Source organism: Gorilla gorilla, chromosome 5 (assembly GCF_029281585.2).
Source record: "Gorilla gorilla gorilla isolate KB3781 chromosome 5, NHGRI_mGorGor1-v2.1_pri, whole genome shotgun sequence".
Taxonomy (NCBI): Eukaryota; Metazoa; Chordata; class Mammalia; order Primates; family Hominidae; genus Gorilla; species Gorilla gorilla.
This window is the reverse complement of record NC_073229.2, coordinates 47,235,607-47,248,080: the sequence shown is the minus strand read 5'-3', so window position 1 is coordinate 47,248,080 and position 12,474 is coordinate 47,235,607. Positions and strand designations below refer to the sequence as shown.

Sequence of the window (12,474 nt, the reverse complement as noted above, 5' to 3'; positions counted from 1 at the left end):
CCCGGCCAGCAGCCCCGTCCAGGAGGGAGGTGGGGGGGTCAGCCCCCTGCCCGGCCAGCCGCCCCGGCCGGGAGGTGAGGGGCGCCTCTGCCCGGCCGCCCCTACTGGGAAGTGAGGAGCCCCTCTGCCCGGCCACCACCCCGTCTGGGAGGTGTACCCAACAGCTCATTGAGAACGGGCCATGATGACAATGGCGGTTTTGTGGAATGGAAAGGGGGGAAAGGTGGGGAAAAGATTGAGAAATCGGATGGTTGCCGTGTCTGTGTAGAAAGAGGTAGACATGGGAGACTTTTCATTTTGTTCTGTACTAAGAAAAATTCTTCTGCCTTGGGATCCTGTTGATCTGTGACCTTACCCCCAACCCTGTGCTCTCTGAAACATGTGCTGTATCCACTCAGGGTTGAATGGATTAAGGGCGGTGCAAGATGTGCTTTGTTAAACAGATGCTTGAAGGCAGCATGCTCGTTAAGAGTCATCACCACTCCCTAATCTCAAGTACCCAGGGACACAAACACTGCGGAAGGCCGCAGGGCCCTCTGCCTAGGAAAACCAGAGACCTTTGTTCACTTGTTTATCTGCTGACCTTCCCTCCACTATTGTCCTATGACCCTGCCAAATCCCCCTCTGTGAGAAACACCCAAGAATGATCAATAAATAAATAAATAAATAAATAAATAAATAAATAAATAAAAAACAAACACAAAACTTTTCAAATTGTACACTTTAAATACCTACAATGTATTATACTTCAATTATCCTCAATAAATCTGCAAAAAAAAAAAAAAAAAAAAAAAAAAAAAAAAAAGGAATGGGCATCCTTGAATGGGCAACTGCATCTCTGGTCACAATAGGGATTGCTAATGCTGACCATCTGGCACTTTTCTAAGCACACATGTGTGTGATGAGCTGGAGCTGGCTCAGATTATCTCTTGATTAGTACATTTTTAGAAATTTTGTGAGACAGTTATTAAACCGTCAGTGGCTTGAGACAGCCATGGCAGGAATATTTACACTATGAACATTGGCAAACACTACAAATTAGGGCTCTCCCCATCTGCCACCAACCAAGATGTTTATTAAACATTTACTCTACACTGCTGATTATCCTTCACAACTCTACATATTATTCTCTTCCTTCCAATATGAAGAAGTTGAAACAAAGAAATATAAATAACTTTCCCAAGGCAGTATAGTTAGTAAGCACCAGAGCTGATATTTGAACCCAAATCTGCTAACTGTAGAGGGTGTGCACCAACCAAAGCCCACCAAATCTCTGCAGGGAGGATGAAGCCAAGGTCAGAGCTTTGCCATTGAGTTCTTTGCCATCGAGTTCTTTGCCAACAATTTTCCCCCTCAGTCTAGGCAGAGGTGTGCCTCTGTTTTAGTGGCATTGGAGGTAGAAATGTTGACATGGTATGGTGGTAGAGAGAGGGATCCCACGGAGGGAAAGAGCTCATTAATTCTGCTGAGACTCTAGGGTCCATAGCCCACAGACAATTCATTAGCCACAAATTATGGTAAAGGGGGCAGGGGAATATCTATAGGAAATATGCCAACAATAGTCATCACTGTGGTAGGTAAAAGAGGTCACTCATTGCTTTTTTCTGTCAACAGGAAGAAAAAGGACAGTGTCTCTACTCCCACCTCCAGTGAGTCCCGGGCATCCTGATAGTCCTCTCAGGCTTATGATTCATCTATTCAGGACCTCAGTTTTTAAAGTTCTCAGCTTCCTCCTTTTCTATTTAGTTATTCTGAGATGGAGCACACTGTAGTAACAGAGAATTATAAAGCTCTGGGTTTGGAGAGTACTTAGAACATTTAGCCAATCTTCATATAACTGAATTGTTATGCTTCTCTTCCATTAGAAAGGGAGCCTATGAGATCAGCTAATAAATGGCATGTACTAGGTCCATGGATCTACCCAGTAGTCATTTCTGCAGTCTCTAAATCTGTAACTGGAATGCACATGCTTGGCCGTTGGCAGAATCCCCACATAGTTCTTTAGTCTGTGGAGTACGAGCTACAGATTGAAGTGGAAGCCCTGAATCTATACCTCTTACCACAAAGACAGTGAATCAAGAACAATATCACAATTCAAGGGAAATGGCTGATTGAGGCCACCTTTAAAGGATGCGGGGGTTTGTTTCTATCATATTTTACATTTAATTCACCAGTCTGGTCACTACAAATATCAGATGCAACTTGAAAGATGACCAGACTAGCACAAACTCAACCAAGAAATAGCTGTAATTACAGCTGTTGTGCCTGATTAGCACGGTTTCAGGTCCATGTTATATGGCTATTAATCTGGTGAATAATGTGTTCTTTTCTTTTCTTTTTGAGATGGAATCTCACTGTTGCCCAGGCTGGAGTGCAATGGCACGATCTTGGCTCACTGCAACCTCCCCCTCCCGGGTTCGAGCGATTCTCCTGCCTCAGCCTCCTGAGTAGCTGGGACTACAGGCGAACGCCACCATGCCTGGCTAATTTTTGTATTTTTAGTAGAGACAGGGTTTCACCATATTGATCAGGCTGGTCTTTAACTCCTGACCTCGTGATCTGCCTGCCTCAGCCTCCCAAAATGCTGGGATTACAGACGTGAGCCACCGTGCCTGGCTGAATGTGTTCTTTTCAAATACTATCAGGAAGAAAGACCAAAGGCAGTTTGAATTTACAGGTATGGATATAAGTGTACATTTACATTTACATTTTTGCTTCAGTACCATGTTAAAACTCTCCCGTCATAATAGGGTCCAATGGGACATGGATGTGCTGCAAGTCCAGGCAAAAAAGCCTTGATTTACATCATTTGCTGATTTCTGCAGTGTAAATATTCTCACCATGGCCAATTTTAAACTGTCAATGTGAGATTACTGAAAATGCAGAGTTGTAGAGAAATGTACGGTAACACACCATTACACAGAATAATTTATAATACAGAGGGGTTTTTTTTTTTGTTTTTTGTTTTTGAGGAATAAACAAACAGTCTTTATTAGGCTCAGACCAGAAGTCCATGGGTCTTGAGGAGACCTGTGTGTATTTGTCAGTTTTCTTTTTCATGTTCTTTTCCACCTATTTCTGTAGCCTCATAAGCTGTTTCTTCTTCTGGTAGTGGATCTTGGCCTTCTCCTTCCTCTTCTTCAGGGTGGCTGTCACTGCCTGGTACTTCCAGCTAACTTCATGAGCTCGGTGTCCAGGCGGACAAATTTTCTTGTAGGCTTCAGACACACAAGCTTGAGGGCAGCAGGAACCACCAAAGCTTTTTCTTGTCATGGGGCGGTGGAATGCCATCAGACACCTTGAGGTGGTTGAGGGCGGCCTGGCCTTGGTGAGTCTTGTGGGGCAGTGGGCCTTGCACCATCCACCAGAAGATGAGGCTAGGGCCGAGAAATGGCAGGGCCTCGAGAAGGTGTTCATCCGCTTGCGGAGAAAGCCCAGGTACTTCAACTTGTTTCTGTAGAACTTGCCAGAAATGTTGATGCTCTCGCATTGTACGACCACCACCTTCTGGCCTAGAGGGAGGGAAAGGGTTGGGAAGTGCTGAGGGTGCCATCTGAAGGCTCTCTCTCTACCTGTGACCGCACACAGACAGTGATGGGCACAGCAGAGTTCATGTTTAAATTAAAAGATAGCCTAATGGAAAATCACTTCTGAACCAGGAGGACCACACCCCAGGAACGGGAGTGGCTGGCAGGTCTCAGAGCAGTGCATGGGGTTGGTCTCATGGCCATGAGATTCAAACGAAAGATGGTGATTGTTGCTCATCACCAATCCAGAATATTTTTATTGTACAGACAACATTATTTAGTATCTTTATTATATAGACATAACAGATATAAATAACCAGAACAGTATAGAAAATATGGTAAGATAGTTAAATACCTAGAAAATGAAGAGCTTAGGGATTTGTTACCTATGCCTTAAAATACCTTATTTTAAAATAATAGTCATGTTTAACAACTGGTTTGCACAATTTCTGAAAATTTAACAGTTGGCTCCATGAGGCAGTATGAGCTAGCTGCATGCAGCACACCACTGGACGTGGACCTTCTGGACATTCCACAAAACATGGCATCGTTCCACTGTATCAACAATATCTTATTAACCAAACAGAATGAGCCATGAGGGCAAGCATATTGGCGGCACTGGTAAGACAAATGCACTCCAGAGAGTGGGAAATACACCCTGTGAAGATTCAGCATCCTCCACATCTTTGAAGTTTTTAGACTTTGTGCCAGGACATCCCTCTAAAGTAAGAACACATTATTGCATTTCACACTTAACACCAGTAATGCAGAATTGGAAAGAGATGCACAGTAACACACTATTACACAGAAGAATTTATAATACAGAGGTGTTTTTTGGAATAAACAGTCTTTATTAGGCTCAGACCAGGAGTCCATAGGTCTTGAGGAGAACTGTGTGTATTTGTCAGTTTTCTTCTCCACGTTCTTTTCTGCCTGTTTCTGTAGCCTCATAGGCTGTTTCTTCTTCCAGCAGTGAATCTTGGTCTTCTCCTTCCTCTTCTCCAGGGTAGAGAATGCTTGGTTGTCCTATTTAGGATCTAGAGGAAACATATTCCACACTCATGGGAATACCACATGGAACAGTTTACTAGTGACTGACTGAAGCCCAGAGCAGACCTGGGGTCCGCAGCTGTTCTAAGCTGTCATATCAGCCGTGTGGTAGTGCTTTGGTCATGTGACTCAATAGACTCTGGGGCACTAAAGGTATCAGTGGTGGGAAAAGATACAGTGTGGCATTTTGGGCAAGCCTTGAAAGGAAAATCACAACATAGATCCCTGGGGTTCTTCATGAAATCTGTGCTGTCTGCTGCAGGAAAGTAAATCCCATTAGGAAACAAGCCCTAGCCTGCTCTTGGGCCTTACTAGAGACAGAGCTCCTGATCATGAGACATCAAATGGCTATTAGGCTACAACTGTCCATCATGAGCTGGGTCCTGTCAAATCAATCAAGTGATGAGGTCTGGTGGTTGCAACATCATCAGTTGTAAGAGAGAAGTCGTATATCCTGCATCAGTCGTGGGCAGAACTGGAGGGTAAATGCAAGGTGCTGAAGTGGGGGGGCCCAGATTCCCATGTCCTCCACGCTGTGGCCTTGGTACTTCCCAACTTGCTCATACCAGTGGCTCATGGGAGTGTTCTAGTTATTTATTGCTGCATAACAAAGTCTCCCCAAATTTAATGGCTTAAATGAACACAAACCTTATTGTATCTCACATGTTGTGGGCCAAGAATTTGGAACGAAATTGGCTGGGTTTCCTTATATTCCATGTTGCATCAGCTGGGATCCCTTGGAAGTATTCAGCTGGCAGATGGACTGCTCTAGAGGGTCTGAGACAGCTTCACTCACATGCCTGGCACCTTGGTGGGTTCACTGTAAGTTTGGGCTCATTTTCTCTGTCTTCATGCTATCTCAGGGCCTTTCTACATGGTCTGCCCAGCATGATAGACTTTTTACTTGGAAATTCAGGACTCCAGGATAGCAAGGAGGAACAGCCAGTTCTCTTACAGGCTGGCCCCAGAGCTGGCATGGTGTCACTTCTGCCACGCTGTTTTTGTCAAAACAGTCATAGACTAGCACAGATTCAAGGGGAGGGGAAATAGATAGCCCTCCTGATGGGATGATTGTCCGATAGTTTGCAGCCATCTTTAATCTGTCATGGGGGGAGGGGTACCTTATGATTGGCTAATGGAGGAAAAATAAGATGACCTTGGTTCATGGATGTATCTGCTCAACACATTGGTGTGAGCTGAAAATGGACTGCTGCTGCATTATAGCCACACTCAAGAGTAGTTCTGGAAGACAGTAGAAATTGTAAATCTTCCCAATGGGCAAAGCTTTGAGTAGTGCACCTGATTATCTATTTTGTGTAGAAAGAATAATGGCCTAATGGAAGAATATTTGTGAATACATGGGCAGTGGCAAATGGCTTGGTTGGTTGGTCAAGTGCTTGGAAGGAGGAGGTTTAGAAGATGAAGAACAATGAAATTTGAGGAAGAGGCGCTTGGATGGATTTATGAAAATGGGAAATCTTTTTATTTATGAAATTGGGAAAATTGTGAATATCTTTGTGTTACATGCTAATGCCCACTAGAAAGCATCCACAATAGAAGAGGCTCTAAACCTCTTCTAAACCAAGTAAACAGTGACTATAGGCCAGTTCACACTAAGCAGCCTTCTCCACAGGCCACCCTAGTGCTGGTAAAGATGGACTTATGAAGGCAGTAACTATGGTGGCAGGATGCAGGTCTGTATGTGTTCAACAGCATGGCTTTCACTCACCAACACTGATCTAACTCCTGCAGCTACTGAACGTCCAGCCTGCCAGAAACATGCAAATGCTGACCTTGATATGGCACTATATTCTGGGCATGAGTTTGCAGGTCCAGGATTCAAATTGGATGCTGCGCAATGCGAAAGGGCTCTGTGTATTTGCAGAAAACCCCCAAACTGACCATTTTCTCCTACTATATTCTCAACATTCAACACTTCTAGTCACCAAAACATGTTGGTTTTTATTTTATTTTGTTTTATTTTATTATTTTTTGAGATGGGAGTCTTGCTCTGTTGCCCAGGTTGGAGTGCAGTGGCGCGATCTCAGCTCACTGCAAGCTCTGCCTCCCGGATTCATGCCATTCTCCTGCCTCAGCCTCCCGAGTAGCTGGGACTACAGGCGTCTGCCACCATGCCTGGCTGATTTTTTGTATTTTTAGTAGAGACGGGGTTTCACCTTGTTAGCCAGGATGGTCTTGATCTCCTGACCTTGTGATCCGCCCGCCTCAGCCTCCCAAAGTGCTGGGATTACAGGGCTGAGCCACCGTGCCTGGCCAACATGTTGGTTTTTCTTCCAGACTGACCAATACATTCTTCAGTGGACACCAACTTGGTGTCCTATAATTCAATTCAATTCACTTCTGACATTATTCACCTGGAGACACAGTGAGATCCCACAGGTTAAAGGATCCCATAAGACTGCTCCCCACTTCAGATGCCAATCATAAGTCCAAGCTTCTGGAACTTCTGACCTACTGGGAACCTTATTGGGGGTTCCCACAATCCCCTCCTTGGGTTTGATGATTTATTAGAGCAGTTCACAGAATACATGAAAGCTCTTTAGTTCAATTTACCAGTTTATTATAAAGGATATTCCAAAGGATACAAATGAACAACAAAATAGAAGAGATGTACAGGAAAAGGTGTGTGGGAAGGGTTACAGAGCTTCTGGGGCATGCTGCCCTCTCAGCATTTCTGTGTGTGCACCAGCCTGGAAGTTCTCGGAGCTCCGTAGTTCAGGGATTTTTGTGGAGGCTTCATCAAATAGGTATAGTTGATTATTAACTCAATGTCTAGCCACTCTCGATTTTCTGGAAGATGAGGGTAGAGCTGAAAGTTTCAAACTTCTAATCATGGCTTGGTCCTTCTAGTCAGAGTCCCCATTCAGGGGTCCACCAAGGGGTCACCTCATTAGAACAAAAGATGCTCCTGTTACCCAGGAAATTCCAAGGGATTAGAGCTCAATGTTAGGAACTGACATATTTGGTCAAAGACCAAATATTAGAACAAAAGACTCTCCTAGCACCCCTATTGCTCAGGGAATTACAAGGGCCTTAGGAACTCTGTGCCAGGAACTGGGATCAAAGGCCAAATATGTATATCTTATTATATCACAATATTACAGCCTCTTGGCCACCGCATTATTCTGCAGCCCATGACTGCAATAGATTTTTGGATTATATTCAGATGCTTTTCACATGTGGCTATAGACTCAAGTACCATACTCAGTGATGACCTCAGAATTACATGTCATTTTAGTCTCTCCCAAGTTTAGCTTTTTGAAAAATCTTTTGGTTTCATATTATATTATGGGATATATTAGCAATCTCTGATAGTTTTGTGGCATATTAAATATTCATGGATGAAGCAGCTTTGGGAGTCGATACTGGATAGGGTGTTTATAACTAACCTAATTTAAATTTTATTCTAGTTACTACATTACTATGGCTATTTTGCCTGGCAATTAATGAACAGCACTGGAACTGATTCCTACTGGGGCATAAACTTGTAGCCACTTCTGCCTTGAACCTATTAGCTGCTTAAAATTTACACACACGCACACACATACACACAATTTATTTTGAATATGTAAAGCACACACAGCTGTAACATTTAAAAGACAGGCAAAAATATAAAGTGAAAAGCAGATTTCTCTTCCATGTCTGTTCTTCTTCAAGTTACTGCTGTCGATGATGTCATAGGGCTCACTAGCTCCAGAAACAGCTTCTTCTGCAGGAACCTGGGAGGCTTCGAAGACACAAAGGGATTTTACTTCCTGCTGAACGACGTTGGTGATGGCTTTCTTGACTCCCCTAGACCTTGCGACCGCCGGATCCCAGTTGGCGTAATCTGCCACAGTCTTTGGAAGGAGCAGGCATCGTGGGCCCAGAGCTTGAGCCGATTTCGTCTCCTCGACACGGCGATCTTGTCTAGGGGAGGCTGGCACAGAGGTCTGCAACCATGGGCCAGCTCCGCCCTGCTCTGCTGTTAGCCTGCGCTGGAGGCCAATGCTTTCGTGAGGACGCAGGCCCTAGGATTTCTTTCTGTAAATATAGTCTATCCTCCATTCCCACAGGTTCTGCATCCACAAGCAAACATGAATTGAAAATACAATATTCTCAGGATGCTAAACTCATGGATGTGAGAACCGACTTTTTGTATTTGTGAGTTCTGCAAGGTCAACTTTGGGACTTCAGCATCTGCAGATTTTGGTATCTGAGGGGTGTCCTGGAACTAATTCCCTGGGGATACTGAGGGGTGACTGTAATAAATATTCATTAAATACCTACTGTGCCAGATACTATGCCAGGCACTAAGAGTATAAGGATAAGTGAGCCAAAACCCTGACCCTCACTTTCCTTACCGTGTACTTTGAGAGGTAGACAATTAAAAAGATCCTGTTACTTCATGGGAAGTGCTTTTTGTTGGTGGTAGAGAGGAGCTGGAGGGGAGAGTCTTCCAAAAAGAGGGAGGAGCACGTTCAAAGGCTAAAGGTGGCAGAGAGCCTGGTGTGGTTCATACACTTGCACTTGCAGGTAGTTGTGTGAACTTGCAGGATTCTAGGTGGTTGAGCCTTTGGAGGTGGGGATGGTAAAGTCTGGAAAACAGGAACCCGATCTAGGAGTTTGGGCTCCACATTTTATTGCAGGGGGAATCTATATATTATTTTTGGCTAAGGGAGTAACATATTCAAATTTGTATTTTGGAATGATTACTCTGGTTCAACATGGATAATCAGTTTGAATCGGTCAAGACTGGAGGCAAAGAGCCAGTTAGTAGTCATTCATGTCATCCACCAAATATTTCTGGTTCCCTTTCCTGCCACATGATTCGTTTATTTCCCCTCACCTTGAAGTTATATGTAGCCATGAGATTTGCTTTGGCAAATGACCAATAAGTCAAAGTGTTATGCCACTTCCGATTGGAAACTAAGTGCTAGTTTGCCATTTGTCATGCTTATTATTTCCTCCTTTCCCAGCACCTAGGAGTGTTTGAGATGGTGGGTGTTCTGTCAGTCCACATCTTTGGGTGAGGATGACAAGGCAGAACCTCTGGTTGGATGACAATGGGCATGCAGCAGCAGCAAGAAATAAACCTATGCTGTTTCAAGTCACTGAGGATTGGTATTGTTATCACAGCATAACCTCTTTCCTGACAGGAAAGAGGAGAGAATGGTTCAGTTCTAAACAGATTTTTCCATCACACTCTCCATTCCATTCATGTGAGGCTTTGAGAATGTAATGAATGTAGATCAACTTGAAAAAGGAAATAAGATTTCATAGAAGTTGGGGCTTACACTGCTGCTCCCTTTTTTCTGAGGCCCTTGCTCCATCCAGGCTCCATTGCAGCACTTTATTACTTACAATTGGATTTCATTTTTGTGCCTGGCTAGTAGAGGTTGGTCAGAATTTCAGAACTGCACTAGAAAATGGATGCAGTACAGCTGTTAGCACTGTGTAGCCACTGAAGAGCAGACTCACAACTCCTCATGGTCACTGTCATGCAGAGGTTGAGAAGAGGTAAAGGAAAATCATCTCCAGGAATGGGAGCGCATTTTCAGGATTTGGCAGGAGATTAGTGTTGTGATCCCTGGAAAGCTGGATGATCAGGAAACCTACTAGGACTGGAAAAATAGAGTTTTCTGCCTGATAACCCATTTGGGTATAAGTCCTAATGATGTTGGTATATTTATAATGGTGTAAAACCAACAGCATGCACTTGGTAAGTTAACAGATATGCATCTCAATTTAGGTCTAACAAATTGCTGTGTGTTCTTGGGTGAAATTACTTAATTCTCTGAGTGTCAGCTTCCTGTCAGTCCACCTCAAGCAAGTGGAGATGAACCATCCTGATGACAAAGGAAAGAAGACATTGTCAGAATCAGAAGTGGCTGGGCGCCGTGGCTCACTCCTATAATCCCAGCACTTTGGGAGGCCGAGGCGGGCGGATCACCTGAGGTCAGGAGTTCGAGACCAGCCTGGCCAACATGGTGAAACCCCGTCTCTACTAAAAATAAAAAATTAGCTGGGCATGGTGGCATGTGCCTGTAGTCCCAGCTACTCGGGAAGCTGGGGCAGAAGAATCACTTGAACCCGGGAGGCGGAGGTTGCAGGGAGCTAAGATCGCACCACTGCACTCCAGCCTGGGCGACAGAGTGAGACTCCATCTCAAAAAAAAAAAAAAAAAAAAGAATCACAAGTGATGGTAAAATGATGATGATAATGTAACAATCGGAGAGGGGTTACATAACCAGAAATAGGCATAGTGCATTTGGAGAACCTGTAGTGGAGAAGAGAGTTAAAAACCAAATTGAAAAGAAAATAAAAATATAGAAATTAAATATTAAAAATGGGCAGGTATGATAATCTTTTTGAGCTTTAGATGTTAATTAAAGACACCTACCTCCTCTTACCTGACTCTTAGTCTTTCTCTGTCTCTTTCTCTCTCTCACACACACTCATATACTGTGACCCATTGTAAACACTTTGATGGGTGTATGAAAGGTAGTATACCTGGGAGCTCAAACTTGTTCACAAAAGGATAAATAATTTCTTCTTAATTTAGAAAGCACATTAAGCAGCTCTCCCTCAACTTTGTATGAGCCCCATTTCCTTTGCCAGCAATCTCCTGAATGCCCTGGTTACCTCCTTGTTCCTCAGGGTGTATATGAGAGGGTTAAGTGAAGGAGTGCCCACTGCATAGAAGAGACCAAAGAACTTGCTCCTCTCTTGGGCATAGGGATTTTTGGGCTGGAGGTAGACAGCAATGACTGAGCTGTAGAAGAGGGTGACCACAGTGAGATGGGAGGAGCAGGTCCCAAAAGCTTTCCTCTGCCCTTTTGCAGTTAGTCCTTAGCACTGCCCAGGCAATGGCTCCATAAGAGACAAGGATGAGGCTGAGGCACAGCCAAGATGAAGACACTGGCAACAGCCATCTGGATCTCATTGTAGGAGGTGTCTTCACAGGAGAGTCGAATTAGAGCTGGGATCTCACAGACAAAATCATCCACCTGCTGATGGGGGCAGAAGGGCAGGCGCAGGGTGGATGGTGTCTGGACCACTGACTCTACCAGCCCAATGACCCAGGCCACAGATGCCAGCTGCCAGCACAGGCAGAGGTGGACGATGGTGGCATGGCGCAGGGGCTTGAAGATAGCCATGTAGCGGTCAAAGGCCATCACTGTCAGGAGGATGCACTCAGTGGTCCCCAGGGACAGGAAGATGACGAACTGGACAGAGCAGCGCAGTAAGATGATGGTCTTCTTTGGCTCCCAGAGGTTGACCAGCATCCAGGGGACACAACTTATGGTGAAACAGAGGTCCAAGAAGGAGAGGTTGGAGAGGAAAAAGTACATTGGAGAGTGGAGCCTGGGGTCCAGCACAGACAGCAGGATGATGAGTGTGTTGCCCACTAGGGTTAGGAGGTAGGAAGTGAAGACAACCACGAAGAGAGTCCTTTCCAGTGCTGGGTGTTCCGAGAAGCCCAGAAGGAGAAAGCCTGGTGCGGAGCTTTGGTTAACCATGGCCTGTTCCTGTCTGTATCTGGAAGGATGAGGCTGTCACCCCAGTGTGATTCAACCTGTCTTATTAAAACTCAGCCTGGGTGTTTGTGAGGTCCCAGTAGGTGAGTGTTTCTCTTTTGTCTCTGCTCGCCCAGCGTTCCTTTCCCAGTCTCATCACCATCAAGCAGCTCCTTCTCATCCCCTGTTCCTTCTGATCAAACATTGTCCAGTGGGAGTGAGGAAACCATTAATGTGCTCAACAACAGATTGAGCCTCACACTGGTGCCTCTGACTTCCTGGTTGAATGCAAAACGTCTGATGTGAAGCATAGATCAGCTAACTAGTTAGTTTTTATTGATTTTGCAAAAATTTATTAAGTACCTATTATGTTCTGA

At 44.6% G+C, this 12,474-nt stretch overlaps 1 non-coding gene and 2 pseudogenes across 1 annotated transcript; all 3 read right to left on the bottom strand.

Annotated features, from left to right (window-relative positions):
- Positions 1 to 2,998: 2,998 nt before the first annotated feature.
- LOC101137839 (large ribosomal subunit protein uL13-like) lies at positions 2,999 to 9,447 on the bottom strand (annotated as a pseudogene).
- Positions 3,692 to 3,775, bottom strand: LOC115935143 (small nucleolar RNA Z195/SNORD33/SNORD32 family). Its single transcript, XR_004070843.1, has one exon. It is a non-coding gene; the product is annotated as a small nucleolar RNA Z195/SNORD33/SNORD32 family (small nucleolar RNA).
- Positions 9,448 to 11,165: 1,718 nt separating the features above from the next.
- Positions 11,166 to 12,100, bottom strand: LOC101135768 (olfactory receptor 2H2-like; annotated as a pseudogene).
- Between the last annotated feature and the right edge of the window lie 374 nt (positions 12,101 to 12,474).